This window comes from Triticum urartu, chromosome 1A, assembly GCF_056163025.1.
Source record: "Triticum urartu cultivar PI428250 chromosome 1A, HENAU_Tu73, whole genome shotgun sequence".
In the NCBI taxonomy this organism is placed as follows: domain Eukaryota; kingdom Viridiplantae; phylum Streptophyta; class Magnoliopsida; order Poales; family Poaceae; genus Triticum; species Triticum urartu.
In genome coordinates this window covers 499469222-499494341 of record NC_141873.1, presented here as the reverse complement: position 1 = coordinate 499494341, position 25120 = coordinate 499469222, and the positions used below count along the sequence as shown (strand labels likewise).

At 43.4% G+C, this 25120-nt stretch overlaps 1 pseudogene; it reads right to left on the bottom strand.

Annotated features, from left to right (window-relative positions):
* Positions 1 to 2671: 2671 nt before the first annotated feature.
* Positions 2672 to 24363, bottom strand: LOC147991956 (uncharacterized; annotated as a pseudogene).
* Between the last annotated feature and the right edge of the window lie 757 nt (positions 24364 to 25120).

Sequence of the window (25120 nt, the reverse complement as noted above, 5' to 3'; positions counted from 1 at the left end):
AATTGGCCCCATCACTTACAAATAATTAACTTCTTAACAAATAAACGACCATTACGCCCTTCAGCACTTTACGAAATAAATATCATTTACACATTCCTGTACCGATGCTCATGTTGGTGCCCAATACTCCTCAACCATTTATCTTAGTGTCCACCCTTCGGTAAATCCCTACGTTGTAGATACTCATTTTATATAGGGAATAACTAGCAAAAGAGCACCTGCATTGCAACGGAAGAAAAAAAATACCACACCTCCTAATCAAATAGGCAAGACTCAAGACCCAGTAGGTTCACATTCTTTATTTCAACACATGGCATCTCGTCTGTGTTGCCACTTATCCTCCTTCTTCCCAGCCTCACCGACAGTGGACTCAGTGCTCACAGAATCATAATGGGTTTGAATGTTGGCAATCCTAAGGCGTCTCTCACTCGGCATAAGATGCGAAATCTGTTTTTTCTGTGATGTTTTGCAGAGGCATGCATGCATGGTTATAAATGGTTTGTTTTGTCTCCAATCCTGGTTTTGGTCGGTGTTCATTTTCAATCCGGATTGGCACTAGTATGAAAGAAAAACGGATCATGTGCTATCGATTAAGGTTGCACAATAAATAGCATTTAAAAATGGTTAGCAGGTAAAATAACATCATATTGAGATTCTATACATTTTTGTTATCACATTCCATATATAACATGTTAAATTTGGAGTTAGAGTTTAAAAGCTATGACTATTTTTAAAAGACATTTGATATGTACTGCGGGGTGTTTAACCCAAATAACAAAAGATTTCCTGCAAAAGCGAAAATCTGACTTAAAACTGGTCTGTGAGTTGATTGCCAGAAAGTCAGAAACATCAAGGGTTTTATGCAAAAGCAAGAATCTGACTTAAAACTGAACGACCGGTTAATTTCAGAAACATAAGGAGGTTTTCTGTAAATTAGCATGACGGATTAAGAATTTCTATTTAATTTATTAGCAGGTATAGATATGCTACGAGAATTGGCTATGATATTTGTTAGGGGGGTCAAATCGTGTGTCTATACACTTCATTATATTATGAGCAGTGTGTGTGGTGAGAGCTAAGATGTTTAAATCAAGTGCAACATGTACTTGAAGTTTATATTCCAACTAATGATTTACATGTATACATGTGCACGATACATGAGATCTATTTAAGTGGAATGATGATGATCTATCATTTGTGACTTATTTATTTGTTGTAATGAGGATTTACCATTTATGATTTGCTTGCATGTAATTATAAAGATATGGAGAATTCATTCTTGTAAATACTTATTCTTTGGGATCCATCTAAGTGCATCTAATGATGACCTATATGTTATGAAGAATTCATTCATGGGTAAGTCATTCCTTACAATTAATAGTTGAAAATTGGTCGGGGAGTGTGGAAAACACAAAAGGAACCTAGGGCCCATGCCGGAGACTGAATTTCAAATTTTCTATATTTTCTGAGTTTTAAAAAAATCAATAGCTCTTTTTAACTAGTACTCACTGAAGTACTTAACAATGCCCGTACCTTATATCTATTAAAAACCTTGTGACCCCTAGTCGCCTCTCCGGCGGCTCGGGGAAGAAACCTTCGCCGCTACCACTACCTCCTCTTGCTCCTTCTTGTCTCGCCGCCGCTGAAAGGCACACTCATTGAAGCCTATGTCGGCCACAAGGAAGGCAATGGCGGGGCACTTCCCTTTCGACACGACACGGGTGAGCGGTAAGGTGTCGAGCGATGCAGAGGCTTCTCCAGGTGTCAAGGCGGTAGATCCACTATTGCTGGAATGCCTAGCAGTGGCGGGTGCAAAAAGCCCGGCAGTGGCGGGCCAGACTCTCAAGGCAGCCCGCCACTGACCTCTCCCACCACTGCTAATATGGCATCAGTGGCGGGCACGCGCCCGCCACTGGTACATTACTTCAAGTTGCGGGCATATTTAATGACCGCCATAGGTCGCTGTTGTTGCCCGCCACAGATGTCATGTTTGAAGTGGCGGTTGTTCCTTAGCGCCCGCCACTAGAGGGCTAGGCTCGAAAGAGGACACCAATTGTTGGCATTGTGTGTTGACAAAATATTACTTCCATAAAGTTAATTCACGTAGTGATATGATTCTCAATATAACCGAACCAGACTTAAATTATTTTTTGGAAATAAACGACAAACTAATTAAGTAACACTTCAAATTTGTTCGACTTAAGAAACAAACATCAATATATCACATCCATCTTAACATACTAACTAACAGTTCATCAGCTAATATATTCATGATTTAGACCTTATTTCTAAACATGGTCAACGACCAACATCATCTGCAAGTCGTTGCGGTTGCTCTTCCTTATGGTGATTATCACAAGTGTGTCGACCCTTAGTTCTCTCATTCCTGTCATGAACTACCGCCAACCGGAATCATAGAAGGATATGCGCTTGTCTGATTCCGTCTTGTACTGAACGTTGGTGACACGCCCTGTTGGTCCAGGGCGTACTCCAGTGGTGCCGACGACGGGGATGTCCACTGCGGAAACATCTTCACATGTAACTTCTGAAATCCCCATCATTAAGAGCAAATAGAGAGCACGCAATGTGAGACATCTCACCATACTTGGTTATGAACAAAAAAAGATGAAAGAGTACAAAACATCTCAGGATGAATTTTTTGAAGATTTAGTTAACGGTGCACAAAGGGCTTCCCCAAAAAGGCCACACTGGATGGTAACATCGCGATGACATTCATGGTCTCCTCCTGAGTAAGCTTGTTCATTCTTTGAGAGAAAAATTGCAAAATTGAATGGACCATCCTCATAATCTTGCTCAACCTCATCATTCTGGCTTCCGTCATCATCCTGACTGTCCTTGTTATCTTGGTTGTTTCGATCATCCTGGTCATCCTGGCTATCTTCATGATCCTGGTCATCGTATCTTCTTCATCAACCTCATCATGGTTGTTGGAGAGATACAATGTCCTTAACCTGTTGACCGCTCCTTTCAAGGAAAAAGGCTATGTACTCTCTTCCGATGAAATTATTATGTGCAATGTACTGCTTCCATCCCTCGCCAAATGTGATGGTTATATCCTTTAGTTTATGCACATCCAGTTCGAATGTGCGTTCCTCATCAACCTCAAAGTACATAACTTTACCGTATAAATTGTTGAAGTCAACCCTTACGTTGCATGGGATACACTATGTAGCGGTCAATAATTAACAATGAAGTCCGTAAAAGAATTATACAAATGGTTAGAATTGAATACTAATTGACGTTAAAGACCATTATCACTAATTTTTTTAAATCCCTTCTTCAAGAAGAGGCCGAATTGTACTACAGTTTCCATACTGTCCATACATGGACATTTGCAGATATGGCAGATCTTACGTCTCATGATCCCTAATAATCATTGTGAAGCACTTATCAATTGTAAATGGTTGACATGAATACTAGCTTATGAAAGTAATATTGAGAAGGGGAACTGTCTAAGAAGGGTCCGAGAAAATTTGGCATGATCTTTGCTGAATATTGAACATACTGAGTGACAGGAATTTGGTGAAACGAAAATGAATCAACGTTTCGCCAAAACTTTGTCACCTTTTCAAATCCATGTGAATAACATTCTAAGCTCATGCACTTGTCATATGTAAGAAAATTTCGCTCAATTCCATTCATATGTAAGCAAATTAAACACTATTGTCATAGCTAAGCTTACAAAAGTAATATAAAACAATGTGAGATATTACAATGCCACACATATTGAGTGACGGAAATGAAACTCGGCGTGAACTTTGCTTAAAACGTTAACATATTGAGTGACAGAAATTTGGCATAACGGAAATAAATCAACGTTTCACCAAAACTTTGTCACTCCTTTTCAAATCCCTGTGAATAACATGCTAAGCCCATGTACTTGTCATATGTAAGAAAAATTAACTCAATTTCAATCACATGTAAGCAAAATAAACAATATTGTCATAGCTAAGCTTACAAAGTAATATTGAACAACGTGAGAATTACAATGCCCGCATATTGAGTGACAGAAATGAAATTCGGCATGAACTTTGCTTAAAAAGTTAACATATTGAGTGATGGAAATTTGATGTAACAAAAATGAATCAACGTTTCACCAAAACTTTGTCACTCTTTTTCAAATCCCTATGACTAACACAAAGCCCATGCACTTCTCATATGAAAGAAAATTCAAACATCATTGTCACTTGTCATATTTAGCAATGTTCCAAATATTCGGACACCTCACTAGTGCAGAACCGGGCAATAGCACCGGTTTGTAAGGCCCTTTAGTGCTGGTTCCATAACCGGCACTAAAGTGTGGTCACTAAAGGCCCCCCCTTTAGTACCGGTTCAGCACGAACCGGTGCTAAAGGGAAACCACGTGGCACGAGCCAGCTCCGGGGGCCGGGAGCCCTTTAGTACCGGTTGGTAACACCAACCGGTACTAAATGTTTGTGGGTTTTTGTTTTATTTTGTATTTTTCAATTAAATTTGTGTTATCAATTTAATTTAGGATTGTTTTACGTTATAATGAGTTGTAGTCGTCGTCATCATCATCATCATCATCATCATCATCATCATCATCGCATATTAATAAATAAATAAACTCTAGCTAGCTAAAAATCATCGTAGTCGTCTAATTACCACTATTTAATCATCATAGTCATTACCGCTAGCTATCTAATCATCACCAACACTGGCTAGCTTAAAAAGGAAACATTCACTTTGTAACAGAAGCAAAGATATCATCGAGTTCAACATAATCATCACCAACATCGAAGTTCAGGACACGGACATGAGACACTAATTAAGAGCATGAACTAGTGCTGCTCCCTCTCACGTAGAATAACATAGAACATGTATAGCTCTCCCGATTCATCATACTGGAGCATGCAGATGAATCTGTCTCCTAATCTTGGGTTGCGCTTCTCCTTGCTGCCCCCTAGTACTTCTCTACGATCGTTAACAATTTTGCTCCAATCTTTCACTATTAAGCATTCTTCGCTTTTAGAAATCCTGAATGCACTCATGTGCAATGTAGGATATCTTGGCCGTAAGCTAACCATTGACATGTCACCTTTAGTCTCGATCCACTGAGGCACAACTGTCATCGGAAGTCCCTGTTGAAGAACATCGTATAGTAATTAATATACTAAGCAATGAAAGTTTAGCTTCAAAAATAATGTATGCAAAAGATGCACTAATTAAGGACAAATAGTTAAAATCTTACCATCTTTCGATTATAGATGTGACCGTAGTTCAATACGATCACCATTGGTCGCACGTTTTGAGTACTAACATTTCTAAGTTCAGTAATTTTTTTTGTCTTGACAGTATTAAGATCCTCAAGCCATGAAACATAATGACTTATCTCCTCGCAGTTTAGTTGAGCCCCGGGGTAGTAGTAGGTCCTGTCTACCAAGCGCCAGACATGTTTGCTTGAATCGAAATAAGCTGACAATACAAATTAGTTGTCAACTATTTTTGAATAAACTGTATCAAAGACATAAACATATGCATGCATGGTTGAGAAAAACTCACATAATGGTAGAACTGGAGGCGTTTGCACATCGATCCAGATGTCTATATTACCTTCAATATCATCTTCCGGACGAATATCAAAGGTGACAACCATACCAGGCTCAAATGCATAAGCCTTGCATAGTGCTTGCCAAGTTTTGCATTCAAAATGGGTGTATGTGTCTCCATTATATAATTTGACATTGAAAGTATACCCATGCTCCGTCTTCAAGTAAACTCTCTTTACCTCCATATCATCTATAGCACTAAAACCTATCTTATCCAAGACAAAAATTCTTGCATGGCAGGGGATGCGCTAGTAGAATAGTGAAAATTCAAAATTATAAGTTGAAGCAAATGAAGCATAAGTTTTGCATTCAAATAATAATTGACAAAATGACTTACTGTATCAACTTCGAATGTCTCATCCAGCTTGATGCTGAAGCGCCTACCATCAACAAGGAAATTTCTGTCGCACAGGCCGCGCTGGTCTTCACAGTGTTCGCACATAATGAAATCTTTTTCGTCGTCAGATGACATTTCCTATGTTCATATAGGTGAAACATTAAACACCTATTACTATCTAACATTAATTAATATCTAGCCAAATATATATTCATCTAACATTTGACATTAATATATCTAACTATATTCATCTCTAACAATTGACATTACTATATATTTAACTTTTCTATTTAATTCATCTAACATTCGACATTAATCTAACATTTATATAAACTCAAAATATATAAAAAATTAAATAAACAGAAAAACTCATTAACAAATAATATTTTAATTAGATCATCAAATCTCAGATACCTAAATTTTCTTACTAAAAATAAACTAGTTATATTAATTATTGAACTAGTTCAAATCTCATATACCTAAATAAACTAGTTATATTAATTATTGATGTAAGTGCATCTAGTGCCACCCTAGTTGGTTTTGGAGTATTGACGACAAACCTAGTTGAGGGACTAATGTGTTTGTGAGAATTGCAGGAAAACACAGGTAGAAGTCCCTCATTGATTCGGTTTTACTACCAGAGATGACCCCTAAAAATGTATGAAGACATTGAAGACAAAGGTGGTATATGAAGATATTCACATTGAAGACTATGACAAAGGAAGACACGTTATGAAGCCTATGGAGCTCGAAGACTTAGATCTTTTGTAGTTCCTTTTTCTTTTGTGTTGAGTCATAGGAACCACCGTACTGTTAAGTGGGGTCCAGGAGAACCAGTCATAATGACTGAAGTGATGCCTAAATCAAAAACCTATGTCTTCGAGCGAAGACAATGAGAGCGAATCTTGTCCAGAGCCGGACAAGTCAGCTATACTTGTAGCCCAAGTAAAGTTGCCATGAGAGTTTGAAATCTGACCGTTGCGACACGTGCCAGTTCCTTAGTGACCCAGGGTCATTTCGGACAAATCAGGTCGGGTTGCCAAGTGGCTATAAATAGCCCATCTCCACAACCATAAACGGCTGGCTGCTCAGATTTCAGTGCACGGCTTTTGTCGTTTGAGAGCAACCCACCTCGAAGCCTTTAAAAAAAATTCCTAGTGAGGAGAAAAGCCCTAACCACCCAGAGCCAGAGCAAATTGGGCATCACTTAGGTCTTCTTGTCTGTGTGATCTGAAGACTTATTACACTTGAGGACTGTGAATCCTCCAGACGGTTAGGCGTCGCGTTCAGAGCATCCAAGAGACATTGTGGATTGCCAGTGAACGAAGTTTGTGAAGGTTTGGGAGTCTACCTTGAAGACTTACCAGAGTGATTGGGCGAGGACTAAGTGACCTTAGCTCAAGGAGAATACGGTGAGGACTTGGTGTCCTGAACTGTGTGTTCAGGACTGGGTGTCCGGGATTGTGTGTCCTAAGGTTTAAATACCTAGCCGCTCCAACCAGACGTACAGTTTTCACAGCAACTGGAACTGGTCCAACACATCATTGTCTTCAAAGAGTCACTGGTTTCATCTTCACTTCCTTTTCTTACTGTTACTCATTGTGAAGCCATTGCATACCTGCTCTATCTTTTGTCTTCACAATGTGAATGTATGATCTGTTTGGCTTCATAACTTCTTCCTACCTGATCCTTATTACACTGCAGTTGTTTGTCATTGTGCTTTCACTCTATTGAATACATGACCATGGCTGGCCTAGTGTAATCTAACTTCCGCTGCATAGTAATAGGCATAATCTTTGCTGTTTGTCTTCATAACTCTCACGTTTTGAAGACTTTCATAAAAATCGCCTATTCACCTCCCCTCTAGTCGATATAACGCACTTTCAGTTGGTATCAGAGCAAGGTGCTCCCTTGTTCTGTGTGATTCGGTTTAACCACCTGGAGTTTTAGCTATGTCGACTGCAGGGATAATCAAAGTCTCCGCTGCGTGCCCCGTCTTCGATGGAACTGAATATCCCTACTGGAAGAATAAGATGCGCATGCATCTTGAAGCCATTGACGTCGACCTATGGTATGTCATCGAGAACGGCGTTCCCAAGGCTGGAGAAGGTGTCACTGCTGCTAATGTCAAGAAGTTCACTCAACTGGATTCTACCGCCAAAAATATTATCTGTGGCCATCTGACAAAAGGACAGTATGGCCGTGTGAGTGCCTTGAAGACATCCAAGCTGGTCTGGGACTGGCTCTCCAAGGTCAATGAAGGCGTCTCAACCCAGAGAGATCAAAGAATCAGTGTCCTTCGCAACCTCTTCAACCGCTTCAAGCGAAATGACAATGAGAATGTCCAGCACACATTTGATCGGCTCACTGACATCACAAATGAGCTTCAAGCCCTCGGCGCCACTGAGATCACCAAACATGAAATCGTCAAGACGCTGCTGAGGTCACTTGATAGTTCGTTTGACATCCTAGCCCTGATGATTCAAGAACGTCCTGATTTCAAGACACTCGATCCATCTGACATACTTGAGAGGCTCAACACACATGAGTTTCAGCTTTCTGAGAAAAGAGATATCTACGGTCCAAACTATGGGCGAACTCGTGCCTTGAAGGCAAAAGCTGTTTCCTTATCTGAAGAAGAATCTGACAGCTGTTCTGATGATCCTGAAGACATTGGAAGAGAACTTGCAATGCTAGTGAAGAAGTTCCAAAAATTCACCAAGAAGAAAGGCTTCAGAAAATCTTCACGATCAAGCTCAAGGAATGATGAAGCTTCTGCTCATGACTACAAGAAGAAAACATGTCCCAAGTGCAAGAAAACTGGACACGTCATCTCTGAGTGTCCACAATGGGACAATGAGAACAGAAGGAAGAAGAAGAGCAAGGAATATGATTCTGACGACAAGAAGAAGAAGAAATACTCAAAGTCTTCTTCCAAGTCTTCCTCAAAGTCTTCATCACACAAGAAGAGCTCATCTGGCAAGGCACGTGCATTTGTTGGCAAGGAAATGGATTCAGAGGAGGAGTCCGCTTCTGAGGAGGCGGAGGTGGAGTCTGAGGAGGAGTCTGATTCTGGCATTGCGAGTCTGGCTACAGCATACGTCGCCAAGTCCATCTTCAACACTGAAGACAATGACTGCATCACCGACGCCGATGCAAATGACCAGAACGACTCCACTCCTACCTACTGCTTCATGGCACGCGGTGCCAAGATAAACTCACGCACTACTCGCTATCAAACATCTAGTGACGATGACTCTGACTGTGATTCAAAACCCAGCTACAAAACACTTGCTAAAATTGCAACTGAACAACAGAAAGCTATGGAACATATTCAAAAACTGTTAGACAGAAGCGATGATCTGTTGGGTGCTGAAATGACTCGATCTGAATCCTTAATTGAAGACATAAAAAATCTTCACGTTAAGTATCAGGAACTTGAAGATCGTCTTGATACTCTCTCAACGACTCATGAAAAGCTTTCCTATGATTATCTTCAAAGGAAGCAAGAACTTGAGAAATTGAGAGCGGCTCATGAAGATCTTCAAAAGGAAAACGAGTCACTTCACGCCGAACAGATCAGTCCCGCTCAGGAAGGATTTGAACCACCATGTCTTAAATGCATTGAGCGTGATAATGCTACTTCTGTTGCTGAATGTTCCACTGCTACTGCTGTTCCAATATCTTCAACTATTGATGTGGTAACTAACCCCTCTGCTGAGGATACCACTGCTATTGCTGATGAGAATGCTAGGTTGAAGACATTGCTTTAAACAGGGATGTACAAAAGTCTTAAAGGACATCAGACATTATGTGATGTCCTCAAGAAGCAGATTCTGAACCGAAACCCTAGGAAAGAGGGTGTTGGGTTTGTGAGGAAAATAAATGCAGATGGCTCTTACTGGAAACCTGAGCAGTACCCCAAAACCACATGGGTTGCTGCAAAGGAACTTTCAGCAGATCCATCCAATTTATCTGGCTTCACTTGTGCTAACCCCATTATCATTGATGAATCCTTTGATGCAAACTATAAACTGTTTAAGAATCAGAATGGTGAAGTGTTTGCCAGGTACATTGGTACTAACTGCAGGAATGGACCGCCTATGAAGAAGATCTGGGTTCCGAAAAAATGTCTGGAAAATCTTCTTGTGAATGTCTTCATGACACCTCACTTGAAGAAGACAAACCTCAGACCAAAGGCTTCATATGGCCCAAAGGCTTCATACAAACAGAGGACTCACCCGAGTCACACTAACGCAAATGTTTTGCAGGGAAACCATACTCAGGCATACGAATATGAGAGCGGTTCTTCGAACTGTCATGTTCATATGACCAAAAATTATTCTGCTTATTCCTATGAGTATTATTGTCCACCTGCTAGACTGTTTGCTAAGGCTTCAAAGCCAAAATTCTCAGATGCTGCACTTAGACTTATAGCTTCTAAGCCACCCTTGAAGATGTGGGTGGTTAAGAAAGCTTAACTCTCTTTTGCAGGGAAAGGTCTCCAGCAGAAAAACAAAATCTTCTGATGCTATTGCCGGGGACCTTAAAAATCTTGTGGGGCGCAAGATAAAATGCCCAAATGGCATCATTATGTACTTCGTTCCTGAACCGCATGCTACTCTCCCTATTAGTCCTAATCTGGATCTAAGTTTTCATAACCCACTGGTTCGTCAAATGTTTATGCTTCACAATTCTCTTCGTGAAGCCTATCCCCCTAACTGCACTATAGGGTACGACACTAGCAACTTCAAAGTCTTCAGAATGGATTATTGACAGTGGATGTACAAATCACATGACTGGCAAAAGAAGCCTTCTTATGGACTCAACATTACGTCCATCCGACAAGAGCCACATCACATTTGCTGACACTGGTAAAAGTAAGGTATTGGGTGTAGGTAGAGTTGCAATCTCAAAGGATCAACACATGGATAAAATCATGCTTGTTGAATCCCTTGGCTTCAACTTAATGTCAGTCTCAATGCTTTGCGATTTGAATATGATCGTAATGTTTGGAAAATATCGTTGCCTGGTACTAATGGAAACTGACAAGTCTCTAGTGTTTCAAGGGTATCGGAAAGGTGATTTGTACGTGGTAGATTTCTCAGTAGGACCACAACTTGCAGTATGTCTTCTTGCAAAAGCTTCAGAATGCTGGCTTTGGCATCGGAGGCTTGGGCATGCTGGCATGAGGAACCTCCACACCCTTGCGAAGAAGAAGCATGTCATAGGCATCGAGGGCGTCAAGTTCAAGAAAGATCATTTATGCGGTGCCTGTGAAGCAGGGAAGATGACAAGGGCAAAACATCCTTCGAAGACAATCATGACTACCACACAACCCTTCGAACTGCTCCACATGGATCTTTTCGGTCCCACTCACTACTCAACTTTTAATACCACTGCTTGCCTCTATGGCTTCGTGATTGTTGATGATTACTCTAGATACACTTGGGTGCACATAATCCTTTACAAGACTGAAGTGCAGGATGTCTTCAGACGCTTCGCCAATCGAGTAATGAACAATTTTGGCGCCAAGATAAAGCACATCAGAAGTGACAATGGCACTGAATTCAAGAACACTGGCCTTGATACATATCTTGATACCTTGGGCATCACACATGAATTCTCGGCTCCGTACACGCCACAGCAGAATGGCGTCGTCGAACGCAAGAACAGAACACTCATTGAGATGGCCAGAACAATGCTAGATGAATACAAGACTCCAAGAAAATTCTGGACTGAAGCCATTGACACTGCATGCCATACAATCAATCGTGTTTATCTTCACAAGCTTCTGAACAAGACATCTTATGAACTCCTAACTGGCAAGAAGCCAAATGTTAGTTACTTCAGAGTATTTGGAGCAAGGTGCCGGATCAAGGACCCACACCACACCACAAAGTTTGCACCAAAAGCACATGAGGGCTTTATGCTTGGATATGGAAAGGATTCACACTCCTACAGAGTCTTCAATCTCTTCCATTACAAAGTGGTTGAAACGGTGGATGTGCGGTTTGATGAGACAAATGGTTCACAAAGAGAGCAACTGCCAAATGTGCTAGATGAAGTTCCAGCTAATGAATCAATCAAGCTTATGGGAACTGGAGAGATTATACCTTCTGAATCTCATCCTGAAGAAGAACTTATCATCTCAGCACCTGATCAACATGAAGACAATGCTCAGCCTGAAGACATTCCTCCCAATAACAATGCAGATCAGCAAGAGCTAAGTCTTCGCCCTGTACATCCTCGTGTTGCAAATGAAGTGTAGATTGACAGAATAATTGACAGCATCAATGCACCTGGTCCACTCACTCGTTCAAGGGCAACTCAGCTAGCAAATTTCTGTGGGCACTTCTCATTCGTATCAATTTCAGAACCCAAGAAAGTTGAAGAAGCCTTCATGGAACCTGAATGGATTCAAGCTATGCAAGAAGAGCTTCAACAGTTTGAGCTGAATAATGTATGGGAACTGGTTAAGCGTCCTGATCCACGGAAGCACAACATAATAGGCACTAAATGGATATATCGCAACAAACAAGATGAGCATGTTCAAGTTGTCAGAAACAAAGCTCGTCTCGTTGCTCAAGGATATACTCAAGTGGAGGGCATTGACTTCGATGAAACATTTGCTCCTGTGGCAAGGCTTGAAGCTATACGCATACTGCTGGCCTATGCAAATCATCATAACATACTTCTATATCAAATGGATGTGAAAAGTGCCTTTCTCAATGGCAAGATTGAAGAAGAAGTGTATGTAGCACAGCCACCTGGCTTTGAAAATCCAAAACATCCTGACATGGTATACAAACTCAACAAGGCACTGTATGGCCTCAAACAAGCCCCTAGGGCCTGGTATGACACACTCAAGTACTTCCTGAAGAGCAAAGGCTTCATACCTGGTTCCCTGGATCCCACTCTTTTCACGAAGACATATGATGGTGAACTGTTTGTGTGCCAAATATATGTGGATGACATTATCTTCGGCTGCACCAATCAGAAATACAGTGAAGAGTTTGGATATATGATGCAAGAGCAATATCAGATGTCCATGATGGGGGAACTGAAGTTCTTCCTTGGTCTTCAAATACGACAACAATGCAATGGCATCTTCATATCTCAAGAGAAATATCTCAAAGATTGCCTGAAGAAGTTCGGTATGCAAGACTGCAAAGGCTTCACAACACCAATGCCAGCCAAACATCATCTAGGACCTGACGACAATGGTAAAGAGTTCGATCAAAAGGTATACCGCTCCATGATTGGGTCTTTGCTTTATTTATGTGCATCTAGGCCAAATATTATGCTTAGTGTTTGCATGTGTTCTCGATTTCAAGCGGCACCAAAGGAGTCACATCACTTAGCTGTGAAGCGAATTCTTCGATATTTGGCTCACACCCCAACTCTAGGATTATGGTATCCAAAGGGCTCAAATTTTGATTTGGTTGGATTTTCGGATGCTGATTATGCTGGTGACAAAGTTGATCGCAAGTCTACATCAGGCACATGTCACTTTCTGGGACGATCACTTGTATGTTGGTCTTCAAAGAAGCAGAACTGTGTATCTCTCTCCACTGCTGAATCTGAATACATTGCTGCTGGATCTTGCTACGCTCAGCTTCTGTGGATGAAGCAAACACTCAAGGACTGTGGCATTCATCTGAAGCAAGTGCCACTCTACTGCGACAACGAAAGCGCCATCAAGATTGCCAACAACCCAGTTCAGCACTCGAAGACAAAGCACATTGAAATTCGTCATCACTTTCTCAGAGATCATGTTGTGAAGGAAGACATTGATATCATACACGTCAACACTGAAGAGCAATTAGCAGATATCTTCACCAAGCCCTTGGATGAGAAGAGATTTTGCAAGTTACGGTGTGAGCTAAATATCTTGGAATCCTCAAATGTCCTGTGATCAGGCACACATCCTAACACTTATGCATATTGACGACTTAGATGTGCAACACACAAAGTAAAGTATATCTTCAATCAATGAAAACATACATTCTAAGTGTGAATACATTAATGTGGAATTTGACTTCGGAGCGCCACGATAATTGTGCGCCGTGTCTGGGTCTAATACTTCCTATACGGTGGGTAACGCCACCACCAAACGTTCCATTTTGAAGTGTTTCACTCATGGCGTTACCTTGCAATATCTTCACATTTGGTTTGGCTTAGAACTCAACATGTCTTCATGATTATCTTCACTACGTTGATTATATAGATATATACATACTAGTGTTCTGTCCTCTACAGCATTCACTTATAGCTATGTCTTCTTGGTTGAATTTTTTTAACTAAGTGAATGTGATCGGACCCTAATCTCTCTATGCTTTCTATCTCAAATTCTATCTCTCTAAGTCATATGCATTCTATTGAAACTGTCGAATGTCTTCACTGTGTCCTTGTCAGCTGAAGATATAGAGACAACCATAAAGTCCGTTTTTAATGCTCATTCCTCCACATAAAATCCGGAGAAGCAGGAACGACCGCCCGACTATTTAGGCGCGCGTGGGACGTGGAACAAACCCCAAAATTTCGCTAACTGGCCACGCGTTCCTCAAATGCGAACCGCCAGGGGCACCTGTGTAATAGCATAGTGCCGCCCCTGAGTCTATAAATTCACACTTACCGCGGTCATTATCTCCTTCTTCCACCCTCGCATGAACCCTAGCGCCACCGCTAGCACTCGACGACGCGGGAGACGAAGTGCTTCGCTGCCGCAACCTCTCCAACGCCATCCTCACGCCGACCGCGGACATCGTCCTCTCCGCCGTCGCCGTAGGTGTTTTCCGTCGCCAAGTTAGGGCACGGAGGACTGAACTGCTCGGCATCCACTCCCTTCCGTCTAGCAGTTCCAGTGTGGTAAATAAAACTTCTTTTTACAGCCTCTTTTGATCTCATGGTTCTGTCACTTTCTACCATAAGAAGTTTCTCTTCACACTAGTTAGATCTCTCGCTGCATCTCATAACATGCCTAGTATATTCACTTGTGCTTCATAAAGTAGTTAGATTCCTCACTTGTACTGATCTGTGGGTTCGTACAAATCTGGAACCTACTTCTTATCTATGAGTGAATGTCTTCGCACGATGAGGTCAATGTCTTCTAAACTGATTAATCTTCAAAAACCTTCTGAGAATGCATATGACCTCTTCCCCTTCCCTCGCACCTTAATGCTGTCACAGGTACATGTCCGTGGGAGAATCCTTCGGTTCTCATAGTCTGCATTCATTTGCAGAATTCCTACAGCATCACATAAACTCTCCTGAAGCCACTTCCTGTTGGTCCAGAAAAGGAAAGCCTTTGAAGCCTTTGAAAGTTTTGAAGCCTTTCAAGTTAAAGTTTATGGCTTCAGAAGCAGCAGCAAGGAAGGGGGGCAGACAGAGACGTGAGGGAACTTCCAAAGATCTGCCTGAAGACTTGGCAGAAATGTACAAAACAGATCCAGAAGAGAGCTATGGGCAGCGCAAGACCCGAATCCAATGGATTCGACGCTATTGGGCAAAACAGTGGTTCAAATACCGCTTCGTCACTCAGGAGTATGCAGAGAAATATGCCATCAAGAGGCCATGGGGGGATATCCGTTTCAAGAACCTCTTACCCAGAACCAAAGATAAAGCCATTGCGCAAGGCTTCTACCCATGCATGGTCCGAGGACCATAGCCTGATGATGCGCATCCGTCGTCACTCCTCTGGTGTCGTGACGACAATCTCTTCAAGCGCAACTTTCAGTTTGCCCAAAAGTCAGCGAAGCTAAACAAGAAGAAATTCGGGTTAGACTTCAACCCTGGTCCCTCCTCACCAAGGGCAGATGGCACACGCGACGCCGAACCCAATATCATCGGTCCTTTTGCCAATCTTGAGGGCCTGATCACTCACATCTTAGTACAAGGGGCTGCCGTGAATGACCCTCTAGCTGACTCCGAGTCTGATGAAGCTCCTGCTGTGCCGAAGCCAAAGCAGACGAAGAAACCAAAAGCTTCAAAGCCGGCCCCTGCCTCAAAAATCTCAAGGGCGAAGCCATTGAAAACTGCACCTCCTGAAGTCAGTGTGCAGTCTGAAGACGTATCCCGCGTCTCCAAGCCCCAGAAGGAAAAGGAGCCCCAGCAACACACAGGCAAAGAGCTCACTGCTGCTGCCATTCTACGCAGCGAAGCCATTGATCTATCAAGCGATGAAGATCTGGGAGATGACGCTCTAGAGCAGCTTATCAAAAGCAAAGAAGAAGCTGAAATCTTCAACAATCTGCCTCTCTTTGATGTCGCCATCATCCACAGCTTCATCGATGAATGGTTTGACTCACCAGACATAAGCTTCAATGATCTGCAGCTGCCAGTTGGCCTCAGTGTCGCCTTCCAAGGCGCAATTGCTTTAGAACTGGCCATTGCTCAGCGCATTGTTAAGCTGAAGCAGAAAATTGATCATGAAAAGGCTCAGTTCAAGAAGCACATGGCCAGCCTCAGCGTGCAGGAAGTGAGGAGCTTCAAAATCATGCTGCATGAGCTCAAAGAAAACTTTCTGAAGAAGCGGGCTGAAGCTCAGGGCTCGCGTGAAAGGATGAAGTCTTTGGCAGAAAAATGTGTTCAAGCCTACAACGAGGCTAAAAAGCGCAAGGCACTTGGGCGTCCTGGCATCGACCCCAAGATGGCCGCGAAGAAGAAGAAGAAGTCTGCTGTGAATGAACCAGAGGCACCTCGGCAAGAAGCGGTTCAAATTGTCTTCCCCACTGCAACGACTGGCTCGAAGCCAAAGAGCCGGTCAACAGCTTCAGAGCTAAAGAAGACAAGAACTGCAGAGGCTGAAGCCAGAAAAAGGAAGAGCTCTGAAGCCTCTCCTACTGCCCCCAGCAAAAAGAAGCGCAAGACCAAGAAATCTAGGGCTGCTCCCACAGAGCCCTTGATGGTTGAACCCCTTTCTGTCATTCACCCCAATGCAGAAAGACGACTGACAGTTCATGAGCCTGCTCCCACAGAGGCTCCTGAAGCTGAAGATATTCCAGCAGCCGACCCCATTGCTGCTGAAGACATTGATCGTCAAGACAATGCGCAAGATGATGCAGCCCTTCCTCAGCCTGAAACAAGCGAACTCATCAGTATTGGTCGTCCTCTGACGCCAATGGCACATGATGAGTCATGGGCAGATCGCCCTCAGGAGGAAGAAGACTTTGAGGTCCAGCCCACTCCGACCCCGCAAGCGTCGTCTGCGTTCCGTAGGCTTCGCAAAGGTCCACGGCCTCAAGTCCATACTGCAGAAATTCCGGCTGCATCAGCCGAAGACAATGAAGAAGCACCACCAGAACCCACTTCCCCGCTCCATCAAGATGCAGTTCTCCATGAGAACGTGCCTGAGGTTGTCCCTCCCACTACACAAGTGGAGGAAGAAAATGCTGCGGCTCCCACCACAAACACTGAAGCCAATGTGGAGCCCGCCCCACCAAATGCTTCAGCGGACAGCGAAGCTACCGAGCCAGACACTTCTGTTCCTGAGTCTGCTGCAGGTCCTCAATTCGATTATCATATTGAGCACATGCCTCATGTCCAAAAGCCAGTCCCAAGGCTTCCAAGGTTCCCAGGTCCTGCATCAGCACTTGGTTCCTTTGACATCAACAGCTTCAAGGCAGACAATACATTTTTTAATAGCTCCAAGAACCCCTATTCAAGGGAAAGGATTGTATTAGACAGGTTCTGGAGCTATTCTCAGTGCAGCTATTATTCATGCATCTTATACAACCAAGGTCGCATCTTTCCCCACAAGCGCCTTGAGGTTGAAGCCATTGCTGGTCTGCCATGTCTTGAGGAAGCCTTGGATTGCTTCAGGCAAGTGGGTCTGCTTCCGTTTGTCACAGATGAAGAGCACTGGAATGAAGAGCTTCTGCTTCAGTTCTATGCCACCCTCCACATTAAAGGATACAACAGAGATCCGAAGACTTGGGTACTGGAGTGGATGACCGGAAATGTCCATCATGAAGCCAATGCATTTGATATCATTGAGCTCACCGGCCTGCCCACTCCTGGCGAATACTACGAGGAAGGCTGTCAACTACATGCTGAAGCTATTGAGAGCATATTCCAGAGGCCTGAACCAAATATGAGTCAGATGCTCTCTATGATGAAGCCATTGCCTCAGGATGCACCCTATCCAACTGAGTTCTTCATTGAAGACCTAGAGTACCTGCCCAGGACCATATATCACATTATCCGGTGGACTCTCTGGCCCATTAAGGGACACTCACCACATGCCAAGATCGACGGTGCAATGAAGACTATGATATTCTGTATCCTTCATGGCAAATGGTTCAACGCACAGGATTTCTTCATACGCCAACTTGCAGCGTCAGGCTCTGAATTATTTGGTTTGAAGTTCTATGCTCCTTGGGTGATGAGGCTAATCAAACTGCACTCTGCGATCTTGTATCAGCCCTCTGCCCGAAACCATCGGATCTTCTTGCCAGATGTGGATACCTCTACTGAAGCAATATACCCTGAGCCTGCCAAGCAACCGATAAGTCTTCAGAATGCAGAACACCAGAGCTTCACGCAGAATGTTAAAGGTGTTGAAGCCATATCCAGGGTATATCCGTTGGCTGGCACTACACGTGCACCAGCATCTACTGAAGCCACAGACAGCACAAATGCTCCAAGACCCAAGAAGCGTGCTCGTGTCCTCACTGACCGAGAGCTTCTTGTGGCCCTTCACCAAAAGCAAGATAGGCATCACGACTGGCTAAAGCGTCAGATGAAGAGCCTCTTGGTGGATGTCAATCGTCTTCGAAACCTAGCCACCAAGAATGCTTTTGTCACTCATGAGACGTGCCGTCGTACATGGAAAGGGCTCTCAATGATATGCACTGAAGCTGAACTTGAAGAGGATGGCTTCACAGAGCGCTTCAAATTTGACACCACACCTCCGAGAAGGGCTGTGATGCGCAACACACAGTCACTTGAAGACTCTGAGTTTTCTTCATCTGCTGCCACAGTTACTGCAAGGATCATTGATGAAGACGATGATGCTACATCACCACCATCTGCTTCAGCACATCCAAGTTCTGCACCGCCAAACAACTCCACTGACCCTGCTGCGCCTGGGAACACGTAGAAAACTCTATGTCTTCAAACCTTTTTGGTCATTACTGACAAAAGGGGGAGAAGCATATGATGTTTATAGTCTTCAAGCGGGTCAATATGGGCGAGTGCCTTATGTTTTGTTATATTTTGCTTCGTGTTTACAACTCTTGTTTTTTTTGCTTCATTTGGTTCTTTGAGTTGTAAACACTAAAACTCGATGGTCGTCTGCTACTTGTTTGCCACTCTGTTTGCGAAGATAAATTCCGCATGTGCGACGATAAATTCCGCACTTATCTCATTCTGCAGACGTCCATTTTCCATTATGCATGTCATTATCTTCATATACTTTCACATGCATAGTGGATTGTCATCATAAGCTGAAGAGGATCTCCTCAAGTACAACCTGCCATGTGCATTTGCATTCCAAAAGCAAATTAACTTATATGCACATCTTCAGGGGGAGCCTTTGCAACTTATGAAGACAATTCCCTACCCTTTACAAACTTCATACATTATATTCCCCGTTGAAAACTTCAACTAGTTTGTCATCAATCACCAAAAAGGGGGAGATTGTAAGTGCATCTAGTGCCACCCTAGTTGGTTTTGGAGTATTGACGACAAACCTAGTTGAGGGACTAATGTGTTTGTGAGAATTGCAGGAAAACACAGGTAGAAGTCCCTCATTGATTCGGTTTTACTACCAGAGATGACCCCTAAAAATGTATGAAGACATTGAAGACAAAGGTGGTATATGAAGATATTCACATTGAAGACTATGACAAAGGAAGACACGTTATGAAGCCTATGGAGCTCGAAGACTTAGATCTTTTGTAGTTCCTTTTTCTTTTGTGTTGAGTCATAGGAACCACCGTACTGTTAAGTGGGGTCCAGGAGAACCAGTCAGAATGACTGAAGTGATGCCTAAATCAAAAACCTATGTCTTCGAGCAAAGACAATGAGAGCGAATCTTGTCCAGAGCCGGACAAGTCAGCTATACTTGTAGCCCAAGTAAAGTTGCCATGAGAGTTTGAAATCTGACCGTTGCGACACGTGTCAGTTCCTTAGTGACCCAGGGTCATTTCGGACAAATCAAGTCGGGTTGCCAAGTGGCTATAAATAGCCCACCTCCACAACCATAAACGACTGGCTGCTCAGATTTCAGTGCACAGCTTTTGTCGTTTGAGAGCAACCCACCTCGAAGCCTTTAAAAAAAATTCCTAGTGAGGAGAAAAGCCCTAACCACCCAGAGCCAGAGAAAATTGGGCATCACTTAGGTCTTCTTGTCTGTGTGATCTGAAGACTTATTACACTTGAGGACTGTGAATCCTCCAGACGGTTAGGCGTCGCGTTCAGAGCATCCAAGAGACATTGTGGATTGCCAGTGAACGAAGTTTGTGAAGGTTTGGGAGTCTACCTTGAAGACTTACCAGAGTGATTGGGCGAGGACTAAGTGACCTTAGCTCAAGGAGAATACGGTGAGGACTTGGTGTCCTGAACTGTGTGTTCAGGACTGGGTGTCCGGGACTGTGTGTCCTAAGGTTTAAATACCTAGCCGCTCCAACCAGACGTACAGTTGTCACAGCAACTGGAACTGGTCCAACACATCATTGTCTTCAAAGAGTCACTGGTTTCATCTTCACTTCCTTTTCTTACTGTTACTCATTGTGAAGCCATTGCATACCTGCTCTATCTTTTGTCTTCACAACGTGAATGTATGATCTGTTTGGCTTCATAACTTCTTCCTACCTGATCCTTATTACACTGCAGTTGTTTGTCATTGTGCTTTCACTCTATTGAATACATGACCATGGCTGGCCTAGTGTAATCTAACTTCCGCTGCATAGTAATAGGCATAATCTTCGCTGTTTGTCTTCATAACTCTCACGTTTTGAAGACTTTCATAAATATCGCCTATTCACCCTCCCTCTAGTCGATATAACGCACTTTCAATTGAACTAGTTCAAATCTCATATACCTAAATAAACTAGTTCGACAATTTTCTTACTAAAAATAAACTAGTTATATTAATTATTGAACTAGTTCAAATCTCATATACCTAAATAAACTAGTTCGATAATTTTCTTAGTAAAAATAAACTAGTTATATTAATTATTCAACTAGTTCAAATCTCTAGTTCGACAATTTTCTATCTAGCTAATTCATCTAACATTCGACATTAATCAAACATTCGATCATCTAATTAACTTTTCTAAAAAACATAAAATAAGTAAAAAAATGTGTGTGTGTGTGTATGTGTGTGTGTAGTGTGTACGTATATATGCATGTGTGTGTATGTGTGCGGCCCCGTACGCCGCCGCCCCGTACGTACGAGCGGGGGCGGCGGCGTACGTACGGGCGGGGGCGCCGCCATACGGGCTGGGTGCGACGACGACGGACGGCGGCATGGCGGGTATACGCGAGAGCGAGAGACGTACGGGACCGCGGTGGGACAACGACGAACGGCGGCACACGGCGTTCGGGGCGGCGGCGCGAGACGGCGACGACGACGGGCGGCGGCGGGGACAGCGACGACGACGACGGACGACGGGCGACGGGCGGCGAGGACGGGTTCGAGCGGCGCGCGAGAGGTTGGAGACGAAAGAAGTGGGAGATCTAACTGAATTTTCGTAAGTGTTGTATATATAGGAGAGGCCTTTAGTACTGGTTGGAGCCACCAACCGGTACTAAAGGCCAACTTTGGCCAGGCCAAGAGGCGGGAAGAGCAGGCCTTTAGTACCGGTTGGTGGTTCCAACCGGTACTAAAGGGTGGTCTTTAGTACCGGTTGGAGCCACCAACCGGTACTAAAGGCCTCGCGCTGCCACCCCAAAGTTTAGTCCCACCTCGCCGCGCGAAGTGCAGCCGCACTGGTTTATAAACCCAGCCGCGGCTACCTCTTCGAACTCCTCTATATAGCAGGCTTCTGGGCCTAATTAATTAGGGCGCGCTGCCCTGTGAGCCTGCTGGCCCTTCTGGGCCTGCATTTGCACACCCTAGGTCTGGAAGGCCCACTGGGCAGCGCGCCAACAAATTTTTTATATAGTTTTTTCTTTTCTGCATTATTTATTTTCTTCTATTTATTTTTGAGTAGTTTTTTATATAGTTTTTTCTTTTCTGCATTATTTATTTTCTTCTATTTATTTTTGAGTAATTTTTTTGTATAGTTTTTTTATTTTCTGCATTATTTCTTTTCTTCTATTTATTTTCTTCTGGAAATTGAATGCTGCATACTGAACAATTAGGTAAATGACCGAAAAACAACAAATAATGTCAGAACATGTTGGAAATTGATGACGTCGCTTTGAATGCTGCATACTGAACACAAAAGAAGTCTGGAGTTCAAATAAGTTTAAAAAACGTTGAAGTGGCCGTGTAACAGATGAGTTCTTGTCCGAAACCCTGATACTCCGAAAGAGTATGTCCAGTTTGTACACGAAGTGCGTGCAGTTTTTGCCGTGACCCTCTCAACTCTTTCGCGCATGCTATGCGGGTCATATGATGATACCATGCCAAGTTTCAACATTTTCAGGATTCATTTTGTAGTGATTTTCAATTTCACGATCATTTAGCTCTCTAAACAATTAGGTAAATGACCGAAAAACAACAAATGATGTCAGAACATGTTGGAAATTGATGACGTCGCTTTGAATGCTGCATACTAAACACAAAAGAAGTCCGGAGTTCAAATAAGTTTAAGAAACATTGAAGTGGCCATGTAACAGATGAGTTCTTGTCCGAAACCCTGATACTCTAAAAGAGTTTGTCCAGTTTGTACACGAAGTGCGTGCAGTTTTTGCCGTGACCCTCTCTACTCTTTCGCGCATGCTATGCGGGTGATATGATGATACCATGCCAAGTTTCAACATTTTCAGGATTCATTTTGTAGTGATTTTCAATTTCACGGTCATTTAGCTCTCTAAAAAATTAGGTAAATGACCGAAAAACAACAAATGATGTCAGAACATGTTGGAAATTGATGACGTCGCCTTGAATGCTGCATACTAAACACAAAAGAAGTCCGGAGTTCAAATAAGTTTAAAAAACATTGAAGTGGCCATGTAACAGATGAGTTCTCGTCCGAAACCCTGATACTCTGAAAGAGTTTGTCCAGTTTGTACACGAAGTGCGTGCAGTTTTTGCCGTGACCCTCTCTACTCTTTCGCGCATGCTATGCGGGTGATTGATGATACCATGCCAAGTTTCAATATTTTCAGGATTCATTTTGTAGTGATTTTCAATTTCACGGTCATTTAGCTCTCTAAACAATTAGGTAAATGACCGAAAAACAAAAAATGATGTCAGAACATGTTGGAAATTGATGACGTCGCTTTGAATGCTGCATACTGAACACAAAAGAAGTCCGGAGTTCTAATAAGTTATTAAAAATAAAAAAGAGGTGCAATGCTGGTTAATTTGCTTCAAGCCATTCAGAATAGTGTAGACTGCACTGCACATAGCTCAGTGCAATCTATGCTATTCCGCAAGGCTTGAAGCTAATCAACATGTAGGTGAGCATTGCAACTCTTCGTCATTGTCTGTGCACTCACGACTTATAAACCGATCATACTGCCTCTCTCTTGGCAAGGTGGGACTAAAAATCAGCTTACAAAGAAACTCTAGTACCGGTTCATGGCATGAACTAGTACTAAAGGTCTTCGTGGGGGCCCCAGACTGACCATAGCCTGACACAGCCTCATTAGTACCGGTTCGTGGCATGAACCGGTACTAAAGATTACCCACGAACCGGTACTAATGATGCCCGCCCGCCTAGCCGTTGGAACCGGCACTAATGGTCACATTAGTGCCGGCTCAAATTCAAACCAGCACTAATGTGCTTCACATTTGACCCTTTTTCTACTAGTGCCTCCCGATACGAGAAAGTGCTATTTGAGTCCATTAACTAGGAGGGCCGGTTAATCGGTCTGACAACCTACTTATTGGCTATCAGTCTGAATTATTGGTTGTGCCGATTAACTAGGAAGCATTTTTTGGCCCAAACTAACCCGTGCCAAGAACAGAAGCACTACTCTCCTATGTTGTGTTTTTTTGTAAATGGTGATGCACTACTGTTGTTTCTGCACTGCTGCTCTCTTATGTGATGTACAAGTAGTACTGTTGCTGAAGTTGAAACCCTAAATCATAATGTAATCTAGAAATTACCTAGAGGAAGTTCCTAAACCCTAGAGCATAATTTAGTCACGGAGATAGTATACCATTGGCGGCTTTTCTGGCTGCAAACCTGATGGCGGAGGCAAGTACGACGGTCGAGGCGGAGGACGGGGGTCGCAGTCGAGGTAGAGAATGGTGCGGCGGGGGTCAAGGCTGATGTGTGATGCGAAGGCAAGCAGATCGGGCGGCGGTCGCATCGGCGGATGAGTGGAAGGAGCATCGGACGGGTCGGAGGGACGTCAGTGGCAGTTGAGGCGCACGACAGTGAGGAAGGGGCGAGGAGAGGACCTAACTGAAATGAAACAGTGGAAATGAAAATAGATCATGGACGATTTGGATTGGCGCGAAAGGGGAACTGTCCGTGCGGAGCAGTAGCGGGCGACAACGGCAGCCCGCCATTGGGAGCATTTCCAAAATTTGGATTTATTTGGCGCGGCATGCCAAAATGTAGTTGTGGCGGGCGGGAGGCAACACCCGCCACTGGTTTATGAGAAAGCAGTAATGGCCTCTAGCTTGTAGCCCGCCACTACACTTTCCATCCCGCGGGCTTATTTGGAAGAGCCTACCTATGACGGGTGCTAGCTCGCGCTCGCCACTGGATTGTCAATAGTTGTGGCGGGTAACCTACCCTGCCTGCCACTAATTATGGTTCACCTATAGGGCTTTTCGCAACAGTGATCATGGCAGCATGATGACTCCTAGGCGGGAATGCTAAGTGATAAGCATGCGGCGGCTTCTCGGTGGGGTTCCCTTGTGGGGAGTCGGCAAGGAAAAGACGCTCCCTCAGACACGTGTGGTGGTATGGCCTCACAATGGTTACCTGGGACGGGGTAACAAGTTCCTATGTGTGGTGGTCCTATCTCACTTCATCCACGGACTGCGATGGCAACTGATGGGTCTTTGTGACAGGTTCCTTTCTCTAGATCTGTTGCGTAAGAACATGACTCATTCTGG